Raw genomic sequence first — 6,094 nt, 5'->3', positions numbered from 1 at the left:
GTCACATCGGAGCGGGAGTGGGTTTGAAGTTGCTGTCAGAGTTCTGCAGTCGACTCAGCCGGTGCCTCAGGATTCAGCATCACATCAGTGGGTAATCCTGGGCTGAAGCGAGAGTCTGGAGAATGAAAGCCCGGATAGAGAGAGTGCGTTAGGATTGATCATTGGCTGATAGCTACACAAGATAAGTCAAGGAGCCGAATGTGATGTGTCCAGGGACTGAGGCGGGATTAGGGAGGGCCTGGACATGTGGTGCCATCAAGCAGCCGCTGAGCCAGAGAGAGAGAGAGAGAGAGAGAGAGAGACATAGACAGAGAGAGAGAGAGAGAGAGAGAGAGAGGGAAATGTCAGGCTAGAGAGAGGAACGGAGGCCGGTGTCACAAGACAAAGTGAGAACGAGACAGAAGACAAAGGTTGAGGAGGAGATGATTGTGCAAGCGCTCCACCCTCCGCGTTTCACCTCCTTTCAGCGGGAAACAAGACGGATCAGCTCTGCGGCTATAAAAGGGCAGTGGCTGTCGTTAGCGGAGGACTTCAACTGACAGCCGAGGAATTTACGGCCGAATCAGATCACATTAACGACGGCTGCCGCTGCCGTGCTTGGCTCAGGTGTTGGAAAATGTGGGGGAATAACAGCAGGAAAAGAACATTCAGGTTGTTCACACTTACACTGAGTTACTGGCTGTCAAAGATTCCTGCAACAGATAGAAGAAAAAAAAACGCACCAAAGTTTATTTTCCTGGCACTGGCACTGCCGGCTGTGTCGGTTGCCCAGAATGGTTTGCTGTGTTTCGAAGCCCTTAATAGTTGTGGTTAATTTTTAAACTGGGCCCTATTATAACGTTGTTTATCATTCAGTGACTGCAGCTAACTCACAGTTCATTTATTTGACTTCTGCTCACACGGAGCGTGAAGACCAGCTGCTTGCAAAACAGTGAAGGAGAACACGAAAAGGACCTTCTGCACCTTTCTGACATTTGTGTCATTAGGACGATCGATTGAGAAAACACATCTTCTCAACCATCGTCTGTGCTGTGTAATCTATATTTGTGAGTTTCTTGCAATGGCTACGCAAAATATCGGCATTCTGAGAACCTGGTGTCTACTCACACTATCAGTATTTACCTTCTATCGTTTGTATTATTGCTTTTTCTCTGTCTGTTTGCAGGAGGGAGTGGAAATCTCTGGACGGATCTTATTGAATCTTGGTGGAAGGGAGGTGGCCAAGAAGGAACCCATTCACTTTTGGATTGGTTTCGATTAAAAGGGAAGATCCACTATTTATCGTTTTTCCACTTTCCTTAACGATGTAAAACAGAGAGTTTTTACCCATTGTTTGAATTTCTCAAGTAGTAGGAGATCTCTATGAAAACAACCAGGCACACGTCGAGTAGTTATATTTATGAGCAGCAGATATTTGTGAATGAAAACAATCATTTTCAGGGTTACTCAACGGTGACAAATATTCCTTTCAACTATATCAGAGAACAGATACTCCTGTGTTTTTTTGAAGCAGTACGGGATCATGGTATATATATAACTGATCTCATGTATAGGTTAGGAGATGTACTGCTTTTTTTATTTCATTATTACAGAACAAAGGTTGCACAACATACAAATTAAAATATCTTTGTATCTTTCATTCAATTGCAGAACATGTAAGGATTCCAAGTATTTGATGTATAGATCCTACACATCTTCTACAAAGGAGAAATCTGTGTGTTTTCCGTGTTTGAATGGTTTGGTGGCAGATGATGAAAGAGTCCGGCCCTGGGTAGAAGCAGCTGGCGTTATCCTCCGAGACCCATTGTTCTGTAGCGTCCAGCTACTCGCAGCAGAGCGGACTTACATTTGGCCGACTGCCCTGCACTTCCCTCCCTGCCAGCTTGTGTTGAGACTGTACGGCTACAACAGATTTCCTACACATGCACCAGTAATTTAGGTTAAGCCGGAAGCTCCGAAAGGCAATTCCCCACGTTTTCCACCCATTTCAGAACACACATATGTAAGAAGGCATTTCCCTCCACTAATACAACACTCATCTGTCACTGGGACCAGCCCTGACTCGCAACCGTTCACAATCAGTCCCAGCGACACTCTGCACTGTAAGCAGAACGTCAGCCCTCACGTCCTCCTGCTCAGGATCTATCTACAGTAACGGCTCAGACAGTTTGAAGCATTGGACCGCACCAAACATGCGTCACTAATTCAGATCCAGAGGGATAGGATCCTGAACCGGAGGAACCAATATATCACTTCTGTCAACCTCGCTGGTGTTTCATTTCCACCTCGCAGGCGGGGGGGGGGGGGGGGCGGCCGAGTATGATCAACTATTTATTAATCGATTTGTAAACCCTGAGGACCTGGCTGCTTTTTTTTCCTGGTGGAGAGTTAATTGGAGGAGGTGTTCTGAGCAGGACACGTGGTGTTGTCCAGCCTCTGCAGTGGACAGACAGCTGGGGACGGATATCAGAGGGGGACGTAAACTCAATCCATTCTCCTGTAAATCTGGAGTTTTGAGTTTGTAAGGATCTGTGCAGGATTGATTTGATTTTAAACAAATTGACAAACTTATAGTGAAGTTGTCTGACAAATGTGAGCGCGAGCAATAAACCAATCACACATTTTTATTGTATTTCTGTTTGTAGAGAGATGGAGTTCTTTTTTAATGACTTTTTTTTTATTCAATGGTTGGATCCCACTGTTCAGCTCTCAGTCAGTGAGCTTATATTATATTCATGGGCATGTCAACAGTGACTGCATTTGCCAAGAGCTATTGGAGAGACCCACGTCTTGTATGGATCGGGTTGCTTTAATGCACCACAGGAAAACTCTCTCTCTCTCTCTCTCTCTCTCTCTCTCTCTCTCTCTCTCTCTCTCTCTAACTTGCAAACACACACAACCACACAACCACATACACACACTTGCACAACAAGCACCTGCTCTTTTGCACCTTTACCAGGCACTTAATTACACACCTTTAATTCAGATTATATACCGATAATGTGTTCAGATAATTGTGTGGAGGAGGAAAATACATGTTTAATATATATATATAACCTAAAGTCAAAGTCAGATGTTGTTGAAGGACATGTAACATCCCATTAAAACCAGTGACTAATTCCAAATCTGGATGCATCCACTTCCAATCACACACTCCCAGTCCATATCAACACTGGGATTTCTTCCCCTGGACGTTGCGTTGTGGAAAAGACCCCAGCATGCTTTATTTTACACGTTAACTTCAGACACATGCCCAGCTGCAGATCGAGCCCCCGCAGACATCAGTGCAACTTGTGAAGTGCAGCTTACCATCCTGACTCCACACGTCCGAAAGCAGCCCGGTGAGAAATCCCCCGGTAGTCGCCTCGCGGTCCCTCCGATCCCTCAGCGGCAGATCAGGCTGTCAGCGACCATTCCCGAGCGACACATGTTAAAGAATCACACGCACACCTCTCCGGGATCCTCATCATCCGAGCCGGTGGGAGGCGCGCAGGGAGACCGGACACGCCAGAGATGGCAGCGGGGGTTTGGAGGCTCGGTGCGATGAAAGTGTCCCGTTACTGCTCGGTTAGTGGTGCTGCTGCAGGAGGAGAGGGAGGAGGTGGAGGAGGAGGAGGAGCAGGAGGAGCAGGGGAGGGAGGGAGTCAAAGCCGCGGTGCACAACGGAGGAGACTGTAGTGTACCGGGTGCCCAAGTTCAAGTTTGCGTAAAGGTGACGACAAGCGCGAGGCATTTTAATGAAACTGCAAGAGAAGAATGAGTCTTTAGAGTTCGCTCCAAATCTTTTCTTCTGCCTTTAGGTTTTATAAATATCGAAGCACACTGAGGAGAGGCTCGGTGGTTCCTGTCCTGATCTCTTCTGTGCGCAACAGGGGGCGCGGTTCCCTCCAGAATTACCTTGAATTAAGGTTTTTGCTTAGAAATCTGCAGTGAAGTGAATGAACACGAGCCTGATGTTCTAAGTTCTTCATGATGGAATTAAATTATGTTTCAACATGAAGTCTGAATGGCTCGATCCGTTTTTTACCTCTGGACACATTTTGTGAAAATATGAAACATTTGCTTCACTTGGAGTTCAGCACAAAACAACTTCATCAGAACTTTAACTTTGAGCTTTAGACGTGTTCAAGTTATTTTGATGTCGAGTTCATTAGTGGGATCTCCACAAAAATCTGTTTTTTGAATTCTTATTATAATATTTTTTAATGCATAGGAGATCCATGTTATATGTTAAAATAAATATATTTGAATCGCATGTGGATCAGACATGACACAGAAAAAGAAACCAAAACAATGAATGCCACTAGATCATTATGGTAAAAAAAATCAAGATAAAATCGTTCCAACCAAAAATTGAGACATCAGCATTTCAGTGGACAAGAAACACAGCTGGAAGAAAAGCGGGAGAAACGGAAATCATTCAGAACCCCCCAAAAAGCAACACAGACTTTGGATAATAATGAAATAGTGGATGAAAACTGAAAGAATGGATGAACTGAAGGAGAAGTAACACCCACAGCAGTTATCTTGTTTATATCGTCTACATAAGAACTGTATAATAGTTGAAAGTAATTAAATAAACTCATATCAGTTGGTTGAAGTTTTCAACTCTTTTTGAATTACAGACTCTGGATAAACGGTAGAGCATCAAAACCAATATGCACCTTGCTTGCACAATGCCTAGAGCATTATATCAATGGAGCATTTGATGAAACTTACAAGAAGATGTTTTCTGTTTTAAGAAGGACGGGAGGTTACTCACTGATTATAAGTGCCACTGAACAGCTGGACAAACTCCCGGCTGTGTGATAAGTAAACACACCACAATGTTCAGGCCTGACTTTGAAAACTCTGACCGCTCCGGATCAACGCGTCACGCCAAACCCTCTGCAGAACCGGCACCGAACTCGCACGAGGTCAAAGTTCGGAATAAAAACATCATTTACGCTTTACAGATTTTCCCCTGCGTTGGCGACCTGGCGAACACCTTGTCCTTGAGAGGCAGCTCGTTAGGTTGCATGCGCCTGAGGGAGCTGCTAAAACAAGCAAACACTTTGTCCAGGCCCTTATGGCTGCTACAGGAGCAGACAGCACATTAGTGGGTAGAGATGGAAAATGAGGAGGTAGGGAGGTGGGGGTTTGTGTGTGTTTGCTTGCGTGTGTGTGTGTTTGTGTGTGTGTGTGTGTGTTGCAGAGGACAAAGGTGTTCAGCTTATTCAATCCCTCCATTACTATTCATTAACCTACAGTGTTACATTATGCCCAGGGCTGGTTAGTGTATGCAACATGAGACTGATTACAGACGCTGGGTTATTAGTTCTCAGACAGGTTGTTTTTGTTATTTTTCACATAGGTGCCCTGCAATAAGCCTTTTTTTTATTCCATCTGCCATTTTCCTGATGTTTCACCACACACCGGCCGGGGCAGGACCTCCACCACAGAGAGGTGTGGATCCGGCACAGGAGGCAGATAGGAGAGCACCCTCAGTCCTCCATGGATTACAGCTGCTAACTTATTTCCCTGCCTCGTTGTTATTTCTTTTATTAATCTCAAACCCACCTCTACCTGCAGCTGTCCACCATCCATCTCACACACAGTGCTACACGCCACATGCGCACACGCAGCAGGAAAAAAAACCCGCAAAGATAGCTGCAGCCCTGTCGGTACTAATAGCGGGCTTCAGTCTGGCGGATTAAGAGTTTAATCCCTCACAGGCGAGAGGGGGGGGGGGGGGGGGGGGGGGGGGGCTGAGATACGATCGCAGCAGCAGCCGGCGTGCTGGGGTCTGATGGGCGGCGGTGTGAGGTGCATGCAGCAGAGGAGCAATGAGTCACTGGGCTGTTCGGTGGCCATGCTTTCAAACCAGTGGCCACCCGATGGTCTTGTGCGGATGTCTCACCCTTTAAACTCAAAAACCGACTTGTTTCTGCGTCTCCTCCGACTTTGCAGTGTCTCCCTCTCTGACCACCCCCCCCCCCCCCCCCCCCCCACACTGATCTCTGCCCTCCCAGGTTTAGATCAGGTTAATTGCTCTCTCAGCAGACTGTGTGTATAGAGAACACTCAACACCAGGGCGGGAACAAAGAGCGAGAAA

The sequence above is a fragment of the Pleuronectes platessa genome, chromosome 7 (assembly GCF_947347685.1).
Source record: "Pleuronectes platessa chromosome 7, fPlePla1.1, whole genome shotgun sequence".
Taxonomy (NCBI): Eukaryota; Metazoa; Chordata; class Actinopteri; order Pleuronectiformes; family Pleuronectidae; genus Pleuronectes; species Pleuronectes platessa.
This window is presented reverse-complemented; position numbering follows the sequence as displayed.